The following is a 25964-nucleotide window of genomic DNA, read 5'->3' on the forward strand; positions in this document are numbered from 1 at the left end:
TTGAAGACAATAGTCTCATAGACCATAGAAAATAGTTTTTCAGATATGGTTTTTCCATAAGAATACATTTTTTTTCAATTTTAGTTAATAACAATTTTACAATTTTTTCTAGTTTTAGATATTCTGTTGATTACTGCCATAGTCAATTTACTGTGTCAGTTAGGGTAATGATTAAATGGTATTGAGATTAGTTTTCTCATTTATGTCAAATTTTACTTCCTTCAGTGAGAGCTACTCTCTATTTTGTTTTAATGTTCTTAATTAGCGATGTGTCCTATGAATTTTATAAAATATTTATGACTTGTAACTTACTTCCTAGATAATTTACAGCATTTTTAAGCAAATTACCTCACAGATTACAGCACTGAATTGTGACTGAAGAAGGGTAGATGATTACACTAATCTAGTTTTCCTGCATATTTCTGACCACGAAGAATTCTATACTTGAAACTTCCATGCTATTTTCAAAGCAAAAAGCAAATGAGTGATGACAGCACTATGTCTTCAAGATACATAAGCCCTTTTGACCAAACCAGTGTAGGTAGCAGAAAAGCAAATTCAGAACATTGCTGGAAAAATGCATGCCAAACTGTTCAAAGTGATTCACCTCCACCTGAGGGGTGCTAATATAGGTAATTTTATTTTCTTCTTTTTGGCAACCTGCTCTCTACATTTTTCTGTAACTAAAATGTATTACTTTTGTAATAAGGAAAATAAATGAAACAAGAAAGCAAGAAAACAAGCAGAGACAAATGATAAATAGACTTAGAACGGCCTTCTGGGTGATTTGAAAATGGTAGTCAGTATCTCACAGTTGCAGATACAGATTCAGGTCTTGAATGAATCAATAGCTACAGTACACAAAGTCTTCGGAAATGATAATTCTAGTAGCAGAAAGCCCAGATAAGGAAGCTATCATAAAGTTGTAAGTGAGGAATGACGACGGCCTGAACTAAGCAGGGTTTGGGGATGGGGAAAAGTTAGCAGGGCAACCAACCGCTATGCCAGGAGAAAGACTTTGACCAGTTGAAGAAAAGATAATGCATGTTCAAAAGGAAGGGGTTTCAGCCTGAGGCTTTCAGTCAGTTCTCAAGGTCAAGGAATAAACAAACAAATAACACCAAAACCAACTCCCCCTGTCCAAAAAAAGAGAGAAATAAATATCCATGATTAAAGAATGCTATAAAAATAGTGTCTCTCGATTCTTCACTGGAGTCATTGAATTTCTCTAAAGAAAGTTTCCAACCCACTATCTGAAGCAGCCTGGAAGTAGGAGTTTAGGGTGCTACTCCATGCTGGATGCCAGCCTGGTGGGAAATGAACAGCAGAAAGAGGTTGAGTGTGTCTTATGGTTCAGTACTTTTCCCTCTACGTTATCTGCCTTGTTGTGGGTGGATTTCCCTGGAAAGGAGCATTTTATGGCTTCTCTCCCCACTGCTACCTAATGAATAAGTCTATCACAGGGAACTGAGTATGCTAAGCACCACTCCTTCCTTCCATCCTTTGAGGAGCCAGCTCTAAAAGATGCAACCTGAGGTTCTCTATGCCATGCTTTTCCGGTGGAGACGTCTACAGAGGAAGCCTAAAGTTTCACGCTTCTGACTCACGGAGTGGATAAGTCAATGTGATTCTTAGGAGAATTAGAGAGCCTATTTATGTTTGAAATCTAAAGGCACATCTTACCAATTAAAGTTAACCCTTAAGTTTGAACTTAGCAGGTCCACTTGTACATGGATATTTTATCAATAAATATATTAAAAATTTTTAGAGATTTGAAAAAATCTCTATAAAAAAACTTTTATATGAACCCAGTGCCCTAGAAACATTGAAAGAATTAAGGAAAAATTAGTTGTTTTACAAATGCATAAAATTTATATTGATACTATCTAGTTTATCATTTACTACCATAAAATATATAAATATTTATTATAAACAGTTAAAATTTATCAAAACTTACACAAATACAGACCATACATGGCACCATTCACAGCCAAGAGAAATGAAAACATAAGGATGCAGTGTTAAATCATAACTGCATAACATTCACTGTAGTCTATACTGTAGTATTGTAATAATTTCATAGCTACCTACTGTTGTTATTGCAGTGAACATAAGTGTTGCGAATGTCCACTTACAATGACGTAGACTGCTAATCATCTCTGTGTGAGCATTTCACCTCTCCAGTAAATTGCATACAGAAGCATAAAGTAATCAGTTGCGGTGCATATTTTTCATCGTATTTTGGGCGATACCATAAGCCTTAAACAACACCATGGCACCCATGTGAAGTGCCACTAGTGATACTGGAAGTGCTCCCAAGATGCAGAGAAAAGTCATGACATTACAAGAAAAAAGTTGAATTGCTTCATATGTATCTTGGATTGAGAACTGCAGTTGTGATTGCCCACCATTTCAGACAGGATTCATCTTGTAAACAGATGAAGTAAACTTATGGTATCGATCAATATGGTCCAGTACAGTACTGTTAATGTATTTTCTTTTCCTTACAATTTCCTTAATAATATTTCCTTTTTCTAGCATAATCTAACATAAATAATATACAAAACATATGAAATATGTTTTAATCAACTGTATGTTATTATTAAGGCCTTCAGACATCAATAGGTTATTAATAGTTAAGTTTTCAGGGAGTCAAAAGTTATACATGTATTTACAACTTTGTGGAAGGTCAGAACCCCCACCATTATGCTGTTCAAGGATCACCTTGAATATAAGTAGTCTATGCTCATCTGTGCTCATCTTAAAGCTTGTATTTTAATTTCCATCTGTCCATATCTCAGATGGTTCTAAAATCAGATAGGAAAGGCACTTGGTTTTTATTAGGACTTCTCATATCCCCAAAAGACTGTTGTTAGAATGTTGCCACATCTTCTCCTTTGTGCCCTAGCCTGTAGCTTACCAAGTTCAGTTTATCCAGAGAATAAAATTGCTATCTTCCATTTGTTTGGCGAGCTGACTTCCAACTGCACATGTATGAGGATACATTTTATTAAATAGATTTTCATGAATTTCTAATTTTCATGCTTATTCCTCAAGTCCTACTGTCATAAGTGTATGTATCTCCAATTCATGGAACTTTTGTTCCTTGTGCATACTTGATTGCTTCTTGTAAAAAGTCATAGCATACAAATTCGGCTTTCTCTGCTACATTATGTTAGTTATTATCTGTTCTCTATCTTCCAAAATACTGTTGGCATGAGTAGTCAATAGTTGTCTTCTCTCCCATTCATTTGTCTTTATGAATATGTGCCAATATTATTTGTGGATTGACATTTTAATGAGGGTGTGGAGAGGTAGTAGTGTGGCTAACCCAGTGTTGAATCTGCCATATTTTCTGGGCAGTCCCAAGGTGTCATCACCAAGTGGTTAGCTAACTAGAAATTCTTCTATAATGAACATTAATTAATAATATATGATACCAATCAATTGAAGCATTTTATATTTGTAGAATCAGTGCTCGTATGAATTACTGGTTATTTACTGCTCTAAAATACATTCTTAGAAGGGCGTTGTGATCTATGACACGTTAAAAAAGGAATCTAAAGATAAATAAGAGAAGTTTTGTGGAAAGAATGCTGACCCTGGGATAAGAATCTCAGATTCCATCCTGGCCTATTCACCGACTATTTGTGTAGCTGTGGAATGTTGGACCATAATTGTGTTGTAATTATAAGATGAATGTAGCGAGGTGGTGAAAATAAACTGTTTCCACGTTTTCAGTGTTACATTTTTTAGTTTCCCTCCCCTTTTAACATTTTAGTAAATGTGCTTAAATAAAACTTTTGAGTGCAAATTACATGCTTATCAATGAAAAATATAAATAATATAAATTAATATTTACTTAGCAATTACTAACTTCATATTAGTTTACTATGCTTGTTACATTGGTTAATTTATTAGTTCTTATACCAAACCCATGAGGGTAAGTAAAAACTTAAAAAATCTCCTATTTGAAGATGAAGAAATTGATGCACAGAAAGGCATAGTAATTTGTTTTAGATTACTCCGCTAGGATAGTTGGTACCCAGAAATGCAAATTATAAAACCCATATTCTTAACCACTGTGTCGTACAATTGTGATTGAATATACATTGTAACTATTCAGCAAAATACATTAAATCTGTATATTTCACATGAAAGTTATTCATGATATATTCTTTATAGACTATAAAAGAACTCTTACTATTTTATTCCCTCCAACAACTGGCAAGTTTTAGGAACTAGAAGGATTCTAGCTGTTGAGTATACCGTAAAAATGGAATCTAATTTTATTCTAAGCCTTCATGTTCTGTTAAGATATTAGGTACATTTTAACAATAAAATTTTCCAAGAGTACTGTATGCTATTGTTAAATCTAAAGGTCAAAAATTATAAACCTCACGAATAATACTACCATCTAGAAAAAAATATACTATATATGTGGGTGAAAAGGTACTTTGAAGAAAATAACTTCCGGGTAGCTTAACAACATTCCACCTGAGTTTACAGTGTAGGAAATGTCAATAGATATATTTTCATTTTAAATCTATTAAACAACTATTTGTTCTTATTTCTTGCTGCCTTCATTCTCATTTCAGTGACAGATTTAAATGCTCTAAAGCTCAACTTCATTAAAGACTTTACGCTAGAAAAATCTCTCTTTTTTTGGTAAACTAATACTTTATTAGTTCCAACCTATTCTCTTTCTCTCTCAAAACTACTTTTAATTTTGAATTCCCAGATCATTTAGTCTGACAACTCAATTTACCTTTAAGAAAAATGTTGAAATTACATGATTTTGTCCATTGATTTTTGGAAAATGTTTCAGAAATGATTTATGATATGATGATAAAATGCTTTTTCAAAACATTATAACAAATAATGGAATCTGGGACACAAGAATAAGAAGGAAAATATATGGAAATTTGATGAGAATACAAATAATGAGCATAATCAATATTTAAACTCTTAAAAAAGAAGCAACTTATCTCTAGATTCTTGAGTCTAGGCTGTTCATCCTTAAACCTGGCTAAAACACTGGGTAATTAAGCAAAACAAAAAAGTCTACAAAAAATAATGAGGGCAAAATTCTTGTAAAATAAGTTGATGCTAAATACTATCAAAGAACTAAACATTTTATATTAACGTTTAAGTAATGTAAATGTGGTTTTAATATTCACAGTGGATAAAATAAAAATAAGATATACACATGTATGTAAACTAAGTCTGTTCTTGTGAAATATGCTTTAAACCTATGCTGAAATTGTTTTATTCTTGTAGAGGTGGGGCAATAAATACAAGTAGTTCCAGGGTCAGAAGAAAAAACAACTAAACAAATTAGGGCTAGTATACAAAAACCGCACAGTTTATATACTAAATCATTCAAATAAAATGAACACTTTCATTTCATTTCATTCAAATAACATGAACACTTGCGAGGCAACACGTGCTTGACAAAATTTAACATGATCCTATTTAATTCAGATATTGTTCAGAGAAAGAAAGCAACACTAAAATGTTTTATAAAAAGTGGAATCTCCTGTGTAACCTTCCCTGATTAAACCAGGCATTGTATTAAGCACTTTACAGATACTACATATATTAGCTAACCTAGTGCCCTCAAGATTGTTACGAAATAGCTTTAATGATTATCCTCAGTTTGCAAATAAAGAAATTAAGGCAAGAGCTTATATGAAGTATAATGAGTATATATGAAGTATACTCACATATACTTATATGAAGTAAATGAGCAGGGTTTGAACCCAGCAGATTGACTGCATGTGACCACGTGCATGTGGCTTGTCCAAATCCTATCAGCTATTGCCCACAGCTATTGAACCAATTAACTTCCCCATGAGCCAAGTATGTGAGTTCATGATCTCCACTTTCATATGCAAAATTGCTATTTTCAGACATTTTAATTTTTGCCAATTTGGTTATGGCACACTATTGTATTTTTCTAAATGCTAATAATATACTTTGGATATTTGTTCTCTCCAAATCTCATGGTGAAATCTCTCCAACATTGGAGGTGGAACCCAGTGGGACGTGTTCAGGTCATGGGGGTGGATCCCTCATGAATGGCTTGGTGCCCTCCCTGCAGTAATGAGTTCACAGGAGATCTGATTGTTAAAAGGACTGGGACCTCCTTCCTCTCTCTGAGCTCTCTCTCTCACCATATGACTAGTTGGCTACTATTCCATTTCTCCATGACTAAAAGTTTCCTGAGGCCTTATCACAAACAGATGCTGGTGCCATGCTTCTTGTATAGTCTGAAGAACCAAAAGACAAAACAAACCTCATTTCTTATGAATTACCCACCCTCTGGTATTTCTTTATAGCAATGCAAAAACGACTAACACACCTAGTAAAGTGGAGTATCTTTTCATATACCTAATATCTATGTAATGTTTCTTTAGATTTTTTATTATCACATTTTATTTAGCTATATCATGATATAATTTACAAATAACAAAATTCCCAAACTGTGAGTATATAGTTTCAATGAATTGTGGGAGATTACTGTCTTGTATAACCTCAATAAAGCCCCTTTTCTATCAATCCTTGCATTCACAAGCCAGGCAAATATTGATCTGCTTTCTGGTGCTACTAACTAGAATCTCATACAAACGAATCCATAAAGTATGTAGTCTATTCTGCCTGGCTTCTTTCACCCAGGATATTTTTTAGTTTCATTTATAAGTTTATATATGTGTGTTTCATTTATAGTTATATATATAATTTTATATATAGAGAGAGAGTTTACTCTATATATAAAATCAATAGTTTTCTCTCTCTCTCTCTCTCTCTATATATATATATATATAAAATCAATAGTTAAACAATAGATTTCTCTTACATTGAGGAAATAAAACTTAAAAGGCATTATCAGACAGCTAGCGTTGAAGTAAGATTCATCTAATTCAAACTCTATCTGTATTATCTCTGACTTGTGAGACCTTAATTAAATAATGTAAACTCTGTATGGCTTTTCTTCTCACCTGAAAATTAAGGATGCTGTTAACATCTTTTGGAACTGTTGTGTGGTCTTAGTAAGGTGCTGAATGCAAAGTTCTTATTACAAAAGCAGGCACATAGAAACCAATTCATTAATATTCTTTAACTGTTATTTTTCATATTTATGTAATTGAACTTTATACCCTTAATTGGAGCTTGAGAAATGATGATGAAAGTCAATAAGGCTGTTAGCTAAGTCAGAATATTTCCCCTTTTATTAAAAGAAACTCTTTATTATGATGGAAATTATGGCATTTAATTTAAGCCATCAAAACCACTTGCTTTATTTAGATTTCCCTTTAAAAGAGTAATTATTGTCTGTCAAAATTTCTAGATTCTTGATTTTTGCAGGGCTTGGAAGTCATCACTCCCATGTTACCACAAGAAAAAAATCTAAACACACTGAAAAGGAACAACTATTCTTAGATTCATCAGAGAATTGGAGTGTCAGTGCAAACTGATGACCTGAAAAATTGAAAAAGAAGCAGAAATAGAGAATCACAGCTTGCCAGGAGCAGAAGCCCAATGACAGAAACAATACAACCATGAATATCTACACCCTAACTGATGAGTTGCTGGAGGCTCACTATGAACTAACTTGAGAGTTTAACACTATGGAGGATACAGTCCTAGGTCGTTCTCACACATTCACGAGTTTTACTATCAGGACCCCCATCAGGTTCTCACTGTGAGTATCTGAGAAAAATCTGATCATATCTTTTGTAAGAAGATGGGAAAAGGTAACCATTGTAACATATGCAAAGAAGGAAAGTCATCATTTTGAAATACATCCAGAGCATCGTTCTTTTTATTTTTTTATTTATTTTAAATAAAGGCCAACTCTCAAATAACTACATTTAGAAGGCCATATTTAACCTGGAAAAGATCCATTAGTAAACTTTTATCTCTACTGTTTTACACAAGGAGAGGAAAAAAAAAAAACTAAGAAACTATTATGAAAGTCACAGCACAAGAACTGTGTCTCACCAGTAGTAAATAAATGGTGTAGATTATAGAATGTTTTCCTTTCCTGGTATCTTATCACCACATCAACATCACTTCATATACTGAGTAACAGGAAATTACAACTTAGAGAGCTTCCAGACACACGTTCCATTTAAGAAGGAGTTTCTAGGGAAGCCCAAAGTCAATAGCAGAGACAAAACAAGGACACTAGAAGAAATGGAAGCCCTTGACACCTACAGCTGATGCACACATTGAACTAGGCCTAAATTCCATTCAAATACATAAATTTTAAAATCTCACAGTAAAGACCTATGGACTTCAATTTCCTCTTACCCAAAATGTCATGTCCAGCATTCAAAAAAGACATGCTAAAAGGCAAGAAAGAAACCACTATCTGAATAAACAAAGTACATATAAAATTAGACTTGCATATGGCAAAAATATTGGAGTAATCAGATAGAAATTTAAAATAGCTATGATTGACTGGCCATGGGGCCTGAAGCCTGTAATCTCAGCACTTTAGGAGGCCAAGGTGGGCAGATCATTTGAGGTCAGGAGTTTGCGACCAGCCTGGCCAACATGGTGAAACCTCTTCTATACTAAAAATACAAAAAAAAACTGGCCGGGAGTGGTGATGTGTGCCTGTAATCCCAGCTACTCAGGAGGCTGAGGCACGAGAATTGCTTGAACTCAGGAGAAGGAGGTAGCAGTGAGCCAAGATCATGCCACTGCACTCCAGCCTGGGAGACAGAGCGAGACTCTGTCTCAAAAAAGTAAATAAATAAAATAACTAGGATTAATATGCTTAGGTCTGTCATGGAAAAGGTAGACAATATGGGCAATCTAATAAGTGGAATAAAAACACTAATAAAGAATCAAAGCAAATTGAAAACATAGAAATAATGTACCAAAAATGAAGAATGTTTTTGATCAGCTTACCAGTACATTGTACATGGACAAGGAAAGAATCAGTAAGCTTGCAGATATGTCAATAGAAACATTGCAAACTGAAATATAAAAAGGAAAATAACAAGAGTAAAAAATAACAACAACATAATATCCAGGAACTATGCAACACTTACAAAAGATATAACACGTATAATGGGACTACCAAAAAAGGAGAAAAACAGAAAGAAGTAATAAAGCAATATGAATGAAAATTTCTCTAAATTTATGATAGACTCTATGCCACAGATATAGCAAACTCAGAAAACACCAAGCAGGATAAATACCAAAAAATCCACACTTGAGTACATCATACTCAAAATGCAGAGAATTAAAGAGAAAATTTTGAAAGATTTTAAAGGAAATAACAAATTTTACCTATAGAACATAAGAAGAAGAATTACATCAGAATTTTTCATAAAACATTCAAGCAAGGAAAAGGGTGGAATGAAAAACTTGTAGTGTAAAAGGAAACAAACGACCAGCCTACAATTCCATATCCAACAGTCATTCTTTAGAAGTGAAAGAAAAGTAAGAATTTTCTCAGACAAATAAAAACTGAGAATTTGTTACCAATAGACCTGCTTTGCAAAAAAAAGGTAAGAGAAATTCTTCAGAGAGAAGGAAAATAATGTGTCATAAACTCGGATTTACATAAAAACAAAAGTCATTAGATAAGGCATAAAAAAAGTAAAATAGAACACTTACTTTCTCTTACTCGACAAATTGAATACATAACTGTTCAAAATAGTAATAGCAGGATATGTGGGGTAAATACTGCTTATGAGTACATAAAATAAACGGTAGTAATGTTATAAGGAAAAGGGTAGAATTGAGGATAGTGTATGTTACTTGTATTATCTGTTAAGTGATATAATGCTATTTGAAAGTGAGCTTAAAATAGTCTTAAATGCATACTTCAAACCTAGGAGAGTCAATAAAGGAAAATAAAAAGGAAACACAATTACCTGTTAAGAGACAAGTAGGCTGGACAATATAGTAAGACCCTATCTATAAATAATATTTTTGTAATAAAAAATTAGCTGGGTATGGTGGCCTGTAGTACCAGCTACTTGAGAAGCTGAAGTGCAAGAATCACTTGAGGCTGAGAGTTCAAGACAAGCCCAGGAACATAGTGAGATTATATATATACACACACACACACACACACATATATATGAGATATTAATTTAAAATAAAAATAAACAGAAAATAGAAACGATATAAATGATAGACAAAAATAAAATGATATAAATGATATATAAAGCTCAATTAAATCCAAAGAAGGCAGAAAGGAGGACAAGATTTAGAAAGTAAGCAAATATCAAGTGCAATCAATTGAAGAGTTACAAATATAGTAGATATTATTCAATTATGTATATATCAATAATCACATTACAAGTGAATGTTCTAAATACATTAATTATAAGACAGACTGACAGAATGGATAAAAAAAAGAGGACCCAACTTTATGTTTTCTGTAAGAAATCTATTTTTAATATAAAGATACAAATTAAAAGAACATTTATGGTGAAGGGTATATCATATTAACACAAAAGTAGAGAAAGCTGGATTAGCTTATTAATTTCAGATACATTGAGTGGCCTCTGTATCTGAAATTTACAGAGAGAATTAGAAAGAATTACAAAGATTTACAAAATACTACAAAGATAATTATCAGGATAGAGAGGAGGATTGATTTTCCAAGTTGACATACTAATCATTAATTTGCATTCATCTAAGATGAGGCATCAAAATACATGAAGGAAAAACTGTTATAATTTCAAAGAGAAGTAAATGAACTCATTTTTATAGTTGGAGATTTCACTACCTATCAGTAATTGAAAGATTCAACAGGTCATAAATGAATAAATACATAATTTAAATAAATAGTATGATCAAACAATGATATCTAATTGACGTGTATAAAATACTTGCAGCAACAGACAAAACATATATTATGCTCAAGCTCAAAAGTTCACCAAGACAGATCATATACTTGGCATAAAACTTACCTACAAATTTAAAAGAATAAAAATCATACAAAGTATGTTCTGGAAGTGCAATTAAATTAATCTAGAAATCAATAACAAAAAGATAGGAATTTCCAAAATATGTAGAGATTAAACCACAAATTCTAATATCAAATGCATCACAACAAAGTCATAAGAGACATTTTAAAAAATTGTACTGAATGAAAATTTTAAAAAGCAATATTTGAAAATGTATGGATACAATGAGAACAGTACTTAGGGAAACATTTGTGGCATTGAATGCGTATTATAGAAAATTTTTAAAAACCTAAAATCAATGCTTAAGCTTCTACCACAGAGAAAGAAAGAATGACATAAACATGGATCAAGTGGGAAGATACACTTTTTAAAGTAGTAGAAATCAATGAAATTGATAACAGAAAAGCAAAAGAGATTTTTCCTTCTTTGAAAACCTTTTTTTGAAAAGATTGATAAAATTGATTAAATGCATACAAGGAGAAAAAGACCATCTAAATAGTCTAAATAATAAATAACTATACTATTAAAAAATGAATCATTAACTCTTATCATTTCAGAATAAAAACTACTAGGCCCTGCGGTTTTTATTGATGAATTCCACAAACAAGACACAAGTCATATTTCTGCAATCATGTCAAAAAAATAGAAGCAGAGGAAACTTATAACTAACTCTTCCTAACTCACCTGATGAAGCCAACTTACCATAATACAATAGCAAAACCAGGTAAAAACATTCAAGAAACAAAACTGCAGACCAATATCCCTCATGAGCATAGATGCAACAATTCTCAATAAAACATTAATCAATCAAAAAAAGTGTATAAAAAGAATTATACTCCACAACTAAGTGGGATTTATTTCATGTATGCAAGGCTGGTTCAACATTCAAAAATCAAGTAATATAATCCATAACATCAATGCTTTAAAGAAGAAAAATTATATTATCCTATCAATAGATGCAGAAAAAACACTTGACAAAATACAGCACCTATTCACAATAAAAATTGTCAGCAATCTAGGAATAGAGAGAAAGTTACTCAACTTCATAAAGAACACCTACATAAAACCTGCCTCTGGCATCATACCTAAAGGTGAGAAACTGAATATTTTCCCTTAAGATCAGGAACAGGACAAGGAAGTCACCTCTGACCACCCCTATTCACATCATACTGGAAATTGTAGCCAACACTAAGACAACATCAACAAAAAAAAGTAAAATAAAATGTTTAAAAGGGAAAGAAAGATAGATTGGGAAAGTAGAAATAAAACTGTCTTTGTTCACAAATGACATGATGATTGTCTATGTAGAATATCCCAAAGAATTAACAGAAGAAAACTCTTGGATTTAGTAAGTGACTATAGCATGGTTGAAGAATAAAGATTAATATATGAAAATTGGAAGTCCTATCCAGAGCAATCAGGCAAAAGAAAGAAATAAAATGTATCCAAATAGAAAAATAAGTCTAACTTTCTTCACTGGCAATATGACTCTACACCTAGAAAACCCTAAAGATTCTGCCAAAGGTTCCTGGAACTGATAAATGACTTCAGTAAAGTTTCAGAACACAAAAGTCAACATACAAAAATAAGTACTATTTCTATACAATGATAATATTAAAGCTGAGAGCCAAATCAAGAACGCAATCCTATGTAGAGTAGCTACAAAAAAATAAAATACTTAGGAATGCATCTAACAAAGGAGGTGAAAGAGCCTTACAAGGAGAACTACAAAACCCTACTCAGAGATATCAGAGATTACACAAATGAATGAATAAACATTCCATGCTTATAAATTGGAAGAATCATTATCATTAAAATGGCCATACTGCCCAGAGCAATTTACATATTCAAGGCTATTCTTATCATCTGCCAATGTCATTTTTCTCAGAACTGAAAGAAACCATTCTAAAACTCATATGGAACCAAAAAAAGAGCCAGAATAGCCCAAGCAATTCTAAGGAAAAAGAACAAGCTAGAGGCATCACATGATCTGACTTCAAACTATATTATAATACTATAGTAATGAAAACAGCATGGTACTAGTAGGGAAACATAGCATTAACCAATGGAAGAGAATAGAGAACCTAGAAATAAAGTCACATACCTATAGCCACTTGATCTTTTACAACATCCACAAATATAAACAATGAGGAAAAGACTCCCTAGTCAACAAATTGTGCTGGAATGGCTGACTAGCGATATGCAGAAGAATGAAACTAGACCACTACCATTCACTATGAATAAACATTAACTCAAGATGGAATTAAAGATATAAATGTAAGACTTCATGCTATAAGAATCCTAGAAGAAAACCTAGGAAACACCATTCTGGAGATCATCTTTGGGAAATATTTTATGACTAAGTCCTCAGAAGAAAACATAAAAAGACAAGTGGGACATAATAATCAAAAGAGCTTACACAGCAAAAGAAACTATCAACAGAGTCAACAGAATATCCTATGGAATGGGAGAAAATATTTGCAAACTATGCATCTGACAAAGGACTAATATCCAGAATCTATAAGATACATAACAATTGAACAAGCAAAAAACAAATAACTTCATTTTAATAAAGGGCAAAAAATACCAGAAAGACACATACATAAGTTATGTTAATCGCAGCACTATTCACAATGGCAAAGACATGGAGTCAACATAAATGCCCATCAACAGTGGATTGGATAAAGAAAATTTGGTACGTATATACCATGGAATACTATGCCGCTATAAAAAACGAATGAGGTCGTGTGCTTTGCAGCAACGTGGAGGGAGCTGGAGGCCATTAGACTAAGTGAACTAATGCAGGAGCAGAAAACCGAATACCTTATGTTCTCACTTATAAGTGAGAGCAAAACACTGAATACACATGGATGCAAAAAAGAGAACAATAGACACCAGGGCCTACTTGAAGAAGGCAGAGTGTGCGAGGAAGGTGAGGACTGAAAAACTACCTATGAGATACCATGCTTATTACCTGGCAATGAAATAATCTGTACACTAAACCCATGTGTCATGAAATTTACCTATATAACAAGCCTGCACAGTACCCCTGAAACTAAAACTCTTTTTTTTTCTTTGAAGTAACATGAATCAGTACTTTATTCCTTTTTGTGGCCAGATAATATTCCATTGTGTGAATGTGCCATATTATTTTATCCATTTATCAGTTGATGGACATTTGGGTTGTTTCCAACTTTTGGTTCTTGTATATAATGCTGCTCTGAACAGCGGTGTACAAATATTTGTTTGAGTCCCTCCTTTGAATTCCTTTGGGTATATTCCCAGAAGTAGAATTACTGGGTTATCTTGTAACTATGTGTTTAACTATTTAAGGAACTGCCAGTCTGCTTTCCACAGGGGCTGCACCATTTTATATTCTCACCAAAAATATATGGGGGTTTCAATTGCTCCACACCCTTGATAACACTTGTTATTGTCTGACATCCTGATGGCAATGAGGTGGTATCTCACTGTGGTTTTGATTTTCTTTTCCCGATGACTAATGATGTTGGGCATCATTTCATATTCTTGTTAGCCATTTGTGTATCTTCCTTGGGAAAATGTCTAATCAAGTTCTTTGTACATTTTTAAATTGTTCTGGTTTTTTTTTATTATTGAGTTATAAGTGTTCTTATATATTCCAGATACAGTTTTCTTATCAGATATATGATTTGCAAATATTGATCAGCAAGTATCTTTCAATAAAGGAATTCTAAAGTTTCAAAAAAAAGAGCAAAAGACATGAACAGATATTTCTCAAAAGAAGATATACAAGTGGCCAAAAAACATGAAAAAAATCTCCACATGACTGATCATCAGAGAAATGCAAATCAAAACGACAATGAGATACCATCTCAAACCAGTTAGAATGGCTATTATTAAATAGTTTTTTTCCTAAAAGATGCTCGTGAGGCAGCAGAGAAAAAGGAACATTTATGCACTGTTGGTGGGAACATAAATCAGTTCAGCCACAGTAGAAAGCAGTTTGGAGGTTTCTCAAAGAACTTAAAACAGAACAACCATTTGACCTGCAATCCCATTACTGAGTATATATACAAAAGAATATACATTGCTCTATACAGAAAAGACATATCAACTTGCATGTTTATCACAACATTATTCATGATAGCAAAGACATGGAATCAACGTAGGTGCCTATTGATATATTAAATAAAGAAAATGTATTTCATATATGGCACGGAATACTACACCACCCTAAAAAAGGATGAAATCATGTCTTTTGCAGCAGCGTGGTTGGTTGCAGCTGGAGACTATTATTCTAAGCAAATTAATGTAGGAACAAAAAACCACATACCACATAGTCTTACTTATAAGTGGGAGCTAAACATTGGGCACTCATGGACATAAAGACGACAACAATAGACACTGGAGATTACTAGACAGGAGAGGTAGGGAAAGGGTGATTCAAGGGTTAAAAACAAACTATTGGGTGCTATGCTTAGTACCTTGTGATCCGATCAATCATACCCCAAACCTCAGCATCATGCAAATATACCCATGTAATAAATCTGCACATGTGTATCCTGAATCTAAAATAAAAGTTTAAATTATTAAAGAAAACAGCAAACAAACAAAATGTCAGCTACTTTCCTATATGCTAGCAATGAGCAATTTGCACTCGAAATTAAAACACACTATTAAATGAGCTCCACCCAGTGCTTTGGGAGGCCAAGGTAAGAGGATTGCCTGAGTCCAGGATTTTGAGACCAGCCTGGAAACATAGGAAGACTTCATCTCTAGAAAAACATCATTTAAAAAATTAGCCCGGCATGGTGGCACATGCCTGTAGTCTTAGCTAACTGGGAGGCTGAGATAAGAGAATCACTTGAGCCCAAGATTTCCAGGTTGCAGTGAGCTATAATCATGCCACTGTATTCCAGTCTGGGTGACCAAGCTTGACTTGCCTCTGTAATAGTAATAGTAATAATAATACCAATAAAGTCCAAAATTAAAGGACTGAGGAAAAAAATTCAAACTGATTTATCCGAGCAAATTCAATATTTATTTAAGAAAATCTACAAAACACCAATGACAAAAATCAAAGAACTAAATAAATGGAGAGGCATTTTATGTTCATTGATAAAGGAAATCTCAATGCCAGATCTTTCCAACCTCATCCATAAATTCAATGCAGTCCTGACCAAATCACAGCAAGTTAATGTATGAATATAGACCAATTGATTCTGAAATTTTCATAGAAAGGCTAAAGTACCAGAAGAGGTGATACAATACTGAAGCAGAATAAGAAAGTCAGCCCGACACTACCAAACTTCAAGAATCATTATTAACTTACAATAATTATTATAGTGTGATATTAGATAAAGAATAGAAAAATAAATCATGCATCATGGAATAGGGAGCCTAAAAATAGATCCATACAAATAATAGTTAACTGATCTTTGACAAAGAAGAAGGATATTCAATGGCAAAAAGATGTTATTTTTAATAAATTTCTTTTAAATAAACAACTAAACATCACATGCCTCCGCTCAAAAAAAAAAACGTACTCCCTTCAAAAGAAACATTTAGACATTGGCTTTACTCCTTTCTCAAAAATTAACTCAAAATCAATCTAAGACCTAAATGTGAGATATGAGACACAAAATCTTCTGAAATATAATATAGGAGAAATTCTAGATGATCTTGGATTGCTGATGAATTTTAGATGCAAAACTAGAAGCACCATACATGAAAGAAAAAAATGATACTTTTGACCTCTTTAAAATTATTATTATTATTTACTTTGTGAAAGATACTGTTAAGAGATAGAAAAGACAAGCCACAAATTTGGAGAAAATAATATTCTAATGGTAGATACTGACATAATTCATTTTTCAAAACCCACAGACTGTACAAAACAAAAAGTGAATCTGAATGTAAAATGTCAGCTTTAGATAATAACAGTGTATCAATATTTGGTCTCTCGACAATTGTTACAAATATACTACATACAATCACACAAGATGTTAATTATATGGGAAACTCTGAGGAAGAGGGAGGAGGTATATAGGAACTCTGGACCTCAATTTTCAATATGCCTAAAAGTACTCTAAAAATAACATCTATTAATTAATTATTCCAGATAAAAATTTGAAGTTTTTTTAATATACACCAGCATTTTCAATTATATGTGATGGTAGAATCCTATCTAAACTAGTGACTTGGTCATTCATTAGAGGATTCTATTTTAATTCACTGCAGAACATGTTTTTTCAGTTATTTTCTTATTTTTATTTTAATTTATTTTAGTTTCGAGACAGGGTCACCCAGGCTGGAGTGCAGTGGGGCAATCACAGCTCACTGCAGCTTTGACCTCCTGGGCTCATGAAATCCGCCCACCTCGGCCTCCCAGGTAGCTGAGACCACAGGTGCACACCACCATGCCTGCCTAATTTTTTCATTGTTTGTAGAGATGGGCTCTTACTATGTTGCACAGACTGGTCTCAAACTCCTGGGCTCAAGCAATCCTTCCACCTTGACCTCCCAAAGTGCTGAGATTACAGCTGTGAGCCACTGTGGTGGGTTTTTTTTTTTTTTTTTTTTTTTTTGGTATATTTGCTTACATGGGTTGTTTCTTTTTTTTATCCCCAGAAGTAATTAAGATCTCTGTATTTTCATAATATAAAATGGCACCTATAGTAGAGTATACCAGGGATTGAAGGCATCTTTAGAGTCTCAGTAATTTTTTTCAGAGCATTGTTAAGTAAAAAGTGTGTGTGTGTGTATGTGTGTGTGTGTGTGTGTGTGTGTACATATATACATGAGTAAAATAAAGGTATACCTTTGAGATATTGGGGTATGCTTCCAGACCACTGCAATGAAGTGACTATTCCAATAAAGCGAGTAATAATTTTTTGGTATCCCAGTGCCTATAAAATTATGTTTATGCTATACTGTAGTCTATTAAGTGTGTTATAGCATTATGTCTAAAACTACAACGTACATACCTTAATTAAAAATATTGTATTGCTAAACAATGTTAACAATCATCTGAGCCTTCAATGAGTCATAATATTTTTGTTGCTGGAAGGTAATGCCTCAATGTTTCTGGAAACTGATCAGGGTGGTGGTTGTTGTAGTCTGGGTTAGCTGTGGCAAATTATTTAAATAAGACAGCAGTAAAATTTGCTACGTTAATTGACACTTCCACCACCACAAAATATCATTAGCAGGTGATACTGTTTGATAGCATTTTACCCACAGTTGAACATCTTTAAAATGGGAGTCTATTCTCTCAAACCCCTGCTGCTGCTTTATCAACTAAGTTTATGTAATTCTAATTTTTTTTTGCTATTTCAACAATGTTCACAGCATCTTCAGCAGGAGTAGATTCCATCTCAAGAAATCACTTTCTATTTTAATCCATAAGAAGCAACTCCTTGTTCCTTCAAGTGTTATCATGAGATTGCAGCAATTCAGTTATATCTTCATGGTCCACTTCTCCTTTTAGTTTTCTTGCTGTTTTCACCACATATGTAATGAGTTTCTCCACTGAAGTCTCGGACCCCTCTAAGTCACACATTAGGGTTGAAATCTACTTCTTACAACCTCCTGTTAACATTACTATTTGGACCTCCTCCTATGAATCACAAATGTTCTTAATGGTCTCTAGAATGGTGAATCCTTTCCAGAAGGTTTTCATTTTACTTTTCCCAGATCCATCAGACAATTTACTAACTATGGCAGCTGTAGCCTTGTGAAATGCATTTCTTGAATAATAAAACTTGAAAGTCAAGATCACTGCTTGATCCATGGACTGTAGAATGGATGGCATATTAGCAGGCATGTAAACATTGATCTCCTTGTCCATCTCCATCAGAGTTCTTGGGTGACCAGGTGCATTGTCAATGAGCAGTAATTTTTAAAAGGGCTTTTTTGCTTTTCTGAACAGTAAGTCTCAACAGTGGACTGAACGTACTCAGCATACTGTGCTGTAAATAGATATACTTTCATGCAAGCTTTGTCACTGCATTTATACAACACAGGCAGAGTAGATTCAGCATAATTCTTAAGGGCTGTACGACTTTCAGAATAGTAAATAAGCATTGGTTTTAACTTAAAGTTACCAGGTGCACTAGCCCCTAATAAGATTGAGTCACTCTGTCCTTTGAAGGGTTGAAGCCAGGAATTAAAGTCTCTCTAGCTTCCGAAGTGCTCATTGCATCTTCTTCCAACAGAAGGCTCTTGTGTCTATTGAAACTCCATTGTGTATTGTAACCACCTACATCAATTAATTTACCTAGATCTTTAGATAACTTGTTGCAGCTTTTCCATCAACACTTGTTGCTTCACCTTGCACTTTTATGTTATGGGGGTGGCTTCTTTCATTAAACCTCCTGAACAAACCTCTGCTAGCATTACATTTTTCTTCTGCAACTTCCTCCCTCCTCTCAGCCTTCATAGAATTCAAGAGAGTTAGGGTCTTGCTCTGGATTAGGCTTTGGCTTAAGGGAATGTGGTGGCTGGTTTGATCTATCTAGACCATTGAAACTTTCTCCATATCAGCAGCAAAGATGTTTCTCTTTCTTATTATTTATGCTTTCACTGGTGTAGCACTTTTCATTTCTTCAAGATTTTTCCTTTTCATTCACAACCTAACTGGTGCATGAGGCCCAGCTTTTGGCCTATCTTAGCTTTTGACATGTCTTCTTCACTAAGTGTAATCATTACTAGTTCTTATATAAAGTGAAAAATGTTCAACTGTCTTTCACTTGAACACTTAGAGGCCATTATAGAATTACAAATTGGCTTAATTTCAGTATATTTGTGTCTCAGGGAATAGGGAGGCCCAAGGAGAAAAAGAGAGAGGCCCATTAGTGGAGCAATCAGAACACACACAACACTTATCAATTAAGTTTGTTGTTTTATGTGAGTGTGGTTAGTGGTGTTTCAAAACAATTAAAATAGTAACATCAAAGATCATAGATCATTACAACAGATATAATAATAAAGAAAAAGTCTAAAATATTCTGAGAATTACCCTAACATGACACGGAGATATGATGTGAGTTCATGTTGTTGGATAAATGGCCCCGAAAGACTTGCTTGATATAGGCTTGCCACAAACCTCCAATTTATACAAAACACAGCATCTGCAGAGCACAATAAAGCAAAGTGAAAAAAAACAAGGTATGTCATATATTCACATATTCATATACATGAATAAGATATATATGTATATTTCATTTATTATGTAGATTCTCCCAAATCACTTAAATATTTGTGTACTAACACCAGGTGAACTTGGGCACTGAACAAGTTCCCAAATTTTGTAATCAGATTGGACGTTCCTACTCTCATTTTCTATTACACATAGACTTTGCATACTACCAACTTGTATCACAATAACTACTGAAAACCAAGCTTTGCAAAGAAATGACATCATTGAAGGGATGTAGCAATTTAATATTGACACTATCTTCTTCATCAGGCTGATAGTTTGCACACTCACAGTTGTGCAAAATTGTATAATATCTGTGTCTACCTAAAAATTGTATAATATCCCACAGTACCCATGTAAATTTTCTGTGACACCCTAGTGTGTTTCAGTGCACTGTTTGGGAACAGCAGGAGTAGAATTGTTGTATATTAAATAATATGAAATATTATGGAAATTACATATATCAAAAATTACATATTGTGCTATTGTTCAGTTCAAAGGATAAAAGTGAAATAAATTCCTGTGTGTGCTCACTACTGGTACTTTGAAGCCCTCTATACGGCTCTTTCTGAATATATTATCCTTTCTCTTTCTCACAGAAGAAACTTGTCAAGTATGCTGCTGGGACAAATACCAGAAACACAGGCAGTGATGGTTTAAATTTGACAGGTAGAAGCAGAGGACTAGGCTGGGCACGGTGGCTCACACCTATAATCCCAGCACTTCGGGAAGCAGAGGCAGATGTATCACTTGAGGTCAGGAGTTTGAGATCAGCCTGACCAACATGGAGAAAGCACATCTCTAATACAAATGCAAAATTAGCTGGGCATGGTGGTGCATTCCTGTAATCCCAACTACTCTGGAGGCTGAGGCAGGAGAATCGCTTGAACCCGGGAGGCAGAGGTTGCACTGAGCCATTGCACTCCAGCCTGGGCAAAAAGAGTGAAACTTCATCTCAAAAAAAAAAGGAAGAAGAAGAAGAGGAGGAGGAGGAGGAGGAGGAGGAGGAGGAGGAGGAGGAGGAGGAGGAGAAGAAGAAGAAGAAGAAGAAGAAGGAGAAGAAGAAGAAGAAGAAGAAGAAGAAGAAGAAGAAGAAGAAGAAGAAGAAGAAGAAGAAGAAGAAGAAGAAGAAGAAGAAGAAGAAGAAAAAGAAGAAGAAGAAGAAAGGAGGAGGAGGAGGAGGAGGAGGAGGAGGAGGAGGAGGAGGACTATTAGGATGCATAAGAGTCTCCAGACTTTCACAATCCCAGGGAAATGTAACTGAATGCACAGGTTTTGTTGGCAGAAAGGATTTTTCCTCTATATGTGGAACCCTCTTTGGGCAGGTACATGTGTGACAATACGATCAGCTTGTTGCTAAATATTTGGATCTGTTCCCATAGTTAGTCAACACATATGGTCATTCCTTAAACAATACAAATCTGGGTAGTCCAGGAGCCTGTACGATCATCTGGTCTTTTAACAAGGAATCCAGCTGTAGGAACAGCATCTTCTGTGGCCAGCACATTGCTGTCAGTTCAGCCCATTTTACTGAGTGGTCAATACAGCAGGCTGTCAGTCAATATGATGATGGCAGCAGCACCTCACTGGATTTTTTTATCTTAAATCCAGACAATTCCATGCCTTATTTCCAAGGCCATTAAAACAGGAGATGCGTTATATAGCACCTGCAGAAGCTTTAAATCCCACATGTAAGAATGATTATTTATTTTTACCATTTTAGTGTGTGGTAACGCTTTAACTGCAGGCCATTGGCAGGCTTTAAGAATTTAGGTAGCTTGCAGCAATGTGCTTGAACCCACCAATGTGGGAAGCACTTCCAGGGATCAGAGTGAATGAGGTCAAACCAACCAGTAGGCATGCTGGTACTGGGGAAAAATAAACTAAACTACTTGAACTGATCACGAGTCTGAATAATTACTAGCAATCACACTCCGGTCGTAGAAGTCAAAAGCTGAATGTAATGGCCATCGGTGACTATGCTGTATTAGAGGCCAAGTTACAGTTCACTAGGGAGATACTCTCAAGACAAATTAAGGTTTGTGTTCACTTACCTCTCCAGTGAACTCACTTCCAAGCTTTTCCTGATTACTCAGTTACACATGTAAAACAGAATTTCATATTTTTAGGTGACCTGTAAAAGGGCAGTTTCTCAAGACAATGAGGATGATGTATTTCTGACAAAGAAGTATTTAAATGAATACTTTCTCTTTAAAATCATGTTAAAATGAATGAATGAGTGACCTGTATAGGTACAGTTGGAATGGAAATATTTTATATCACAGACATATCAAGAATGTGAGAAATATAACAAACTTGCTAAAAAGCCCATGGATACTAGTAATCATATTTCTTTTTCCTTTATTTTAATAAAAAAAAGAAGGAGCAATGCCTTCAATGAGGGTGCTTTATCTCAGTAATGCAATATTGCACTTGTTTAAGTGTTGCTACTAATTAGTACATATCCTAATCTACTGGCCTAAATACTAGTAGAGTACTAGTAGAAAATGGTTACTGTATTTACCTGCCTAAATACTAGTGGAATACTGTATCTGCCTGCCTAAATACTAGTGGAATACTAGTGGAAAATGGTTACTGTATTAGTCAGGGTTCTCTTAAAGGGACAGAATTAATAAGATATATATATCTTATTTTTTATATATATATATAGTAGTCCAGGAGCCTGTACACCCATCTGGTCTTTTAACAATGAATCCAACATTTATATAAATATAGGAACAACATCACATATATATCATATATAGATACATGGGGGTTTATTAAGTATTAATTTACATGATTACAAGGTCCCACAATAGGCTGTCTGCAAACTGAGGAACAAGGAGAGCCAATCTGAGTCCCAAAACTGAAGAACTTGGAGTCCAATGTTCGAGGGCAGGAAGCATCCAGCATGGGAGAAAGATGTAATCTGGGAAGCCCTGTCTCTCTCCTTTTTCAGGTTTTTCTGCCTGCTTTATATTTCCTGGAAGCTGATTAGATTGTGCATATCAGATTAAGGGCAGATCTGTCTTCTCCAGCCCTTCTCCACTGACCCAAATGTTAATCTCTTTTGGCAACACCCACACAGACACACCCAGGATTAACACTTTGTTTCCCTCAACTCAATCAACTTGACACTCAGTATTAACCATCACAGTTATATGTGAAAATATTTTTTTCACTTTTTTTAAGCATAGGGCTATTTTGATATTTTTAGCTAGAATATTTCTGAAGTAGTTGTATAAGGTACACACAATTATTTACTGTATTATATACACACAAATTGATTTTTTATTATTGACTCATGTATTTTTGAATATAGTATAATATGAAATTTAGTTCTCTTGTTGCACATTGCATCTTCAGATAGGTTCATCCTACATAATTACAATTTGTACCTGTTGACCTACCCCTTCCCATTTTCTCCTCCTCACACTGATAACTACTTCTCTACTCTCTCCATTTCTATGTATTTATCAGTTTTTAGATTCCACATATAAATAAAGTCATGCAGTGTTTTTCTTTCTGTGTTTGGTTTATTTCACTTTGCATAATGTCCTCCAGGTTCATCTATATTGTCACAAATGGAAGTATCCTCTTATCTTTTAAGTCTGAATAATATTCCTTTGCACCACAATTTCTTTTTTATTGTATATATCTAGAATGTATGTGACTACATATATGCACATATATACACATATGTGTGTGTATTATATGTAATATATATGTTACATAATGTAATATATAAGTTTCAGGATCCTCAAACTTCCCTGGGAGGGTGGAATAAATAATCATTCTCTAGTGCTTGATGCTCACCAGTTATTAACTCCATGTATACACAAGGCATGTGAGTTCATATTAAAATCCATTTAGGTGTTGTAACTGGAAAATGGTGATGATTTTTTTTTTTTTTTTTTTTTTTTTTTTTTTTTGCCTAAATAATTGCAATTGTACTTTGGAGCATAGGACATGATTACATACACTGTTCTTAAAATCATCACTGGAAAACTTATTTTCAATCAATTGTGAATCATTTCTGTTTTAATGTTTTATTCCTTCAAATTCAAATTTTTGATCTTATATTTCCAGTGTTCAAAAAGACAAGGGGATAGGAGAGGAAGGAAAATAAAAGGAGATTGATCAATGATATTCTTTCAAACGAACAGTTCATTTGAATTGCAACACTGTGCCAACTATGCCCTTAAAATCACATTTCTTTACTCAAGAGTACGCTTCAATTGTGAAAATAGATCATTTTATTTTCCCTTTTGAGGTCATCTTGTTACAGATGGAACAGCCCGTTGCTGTGTTTATGCTGAAATGGGTTTTTGAGCTGTGCAGGTGCATAGGTGGTAATACACTGCATGATTACATTTAATTTGTATTTCAATTCTAACTCTCCTGAGCCCTGACTCTACTTTCTCATTTTCTTCTTTTGTAACAGTGGTGCATAGGGCGATGACTATAGATTTTCATCCGTAACTCCCAACACCCTACTCAGGTTGGTATGCTAAAGCGATCTTTTTTTCTACAATGTTTTTCTTTTGGTTTTGTTTCACACATTTTGGTGATCTTTTTTTTTTTTTTTTTTTTTTTTTTTTTCCTTGCTCATCTTACTTTGTTCCAGAACCAAGGAATTATGTAATATTTGGGCTGCCATTACACAAGCTTAACAACTAAAATGATTTAATTCACACAAATCAGATTATATCAAATCTTATTAACTTCCATATCTTCCAATTAATTACTGTGAAATTCCGTGTGCTAAGAAAACTGTTTTGTTTTCTCAAAATGGGTGAAAAATACTTCTGCATTTGTCACAGTTGTAGAAGAGAAAAAAAGCTGAAATCTGAGCTTCGTAAAGGCTATCATCATCAACAAATATAAAATTTGGAAGATTTTATTAGAGTTACTCTTATATATCCACCTACCAAGGTTTTCTATCTTCTTGCATTTTAAGCAACATGTGCATGTTTGAAACTATTTATTCTAAATGTTCAATTTAATTCTCACCTAAAGATTCTTCTTCAAATGAAACAATTACATTTTCCCTAAAAATGCAAACATCGTTACTTATAATTTGGCAATACAACTATGAAGATTGAGGGAGTAAAGAAATTTTTATGAATTATGTAAAGAAAATAAGAGCAATTTGAAAAAATTCAGGTGTTGTAATGCATAGAATGTCTAAAAGTGCCAAAATTTACTAAGCACCTTCTAAGACATAGTGTTCTGTGTTTATGTCATATCAATTGATATTTGCTGAGTTATTGCTTTGTTCCTGAAAATATGCTAGCTGCTCTAATACATATGGCTTCTCCTTGCCCTTTTCCTTCTACAGGTTAATATCTCTTGAACCAGTTTTCTTCTCTCTGTTCCTCCTACTACTATCTTGTTCAGATCTCCATCCACAATCTCTCACTTTTATAACTTTAGGCCTTCAGGATGATCCACCGATAATCCATACCTCATAGTGTTTATCTTCAGTGCAGACCTGCTCATGTCATTCTCCTGTATGAATTGCCCAGTGTCACTCTGTTGTCTTCAGTTTAGCATCCACATTTCTCATGATGATGTGGTATGCATGTCTGGAGTCTGTTGCTCTTTGTCCTTTGCAGCTCCTTTTGCCTACATAGTGCACCTATGCATATTTGTTTCAGAAGAAATTACCTCTCCCGTTTCATAATGTTCTGTTAGGACTGTCAGCAACAGTGTTGCTCTAGAGAATGAGGACACGAACCAAACAAGATCAATCAATCTTTTCCAAGAATTGAATACATAGTAGAGTGCCAAAAAGGACTAAAGTTGGTCAGAACCGAGTCAATGCCACGCCATGACTGTGC

The 25964-nt window shown here is 34.1% G+C and overlaps 1 long non-coding RNA gene across 2 annotated transcripts in view; it reads left to right on the forward strand.

Moving 5' to 3' along the window:
* LOC105480802 (uncharacterized) overlaps positions 1-25964 on the forward strand; it is a 94450-nt gene that overhangs the window by 48719 nt on the left and 19767 nt on the right. For both annotated transcript variants that reach the window (XR_986589.3, XR_011624495.1), the window contains exon 2: positions 24566-24622. This is a non-coding gene — a long non-coding RNA (uncharacterized lncRNA). The remainder of the gene's footprint in view (positions 1-24565; positions 24623-25964) is intronic.

The sequence above is a fragment of the Macaca nemestrina genome, chromosome 6, assembly GCF_043159975.1.
Source record: "Macaca nemestrina isolate mMacNem1 chromosome 6, mMacNem.hap1, whole genome shotgun sequence".
NCBI classification, from domain to species: Eukaryota; Metazoa; Chordata; class Mammalia; order Primates; family Cercopithecidae; genus Macaca; species Macaca nemestrina.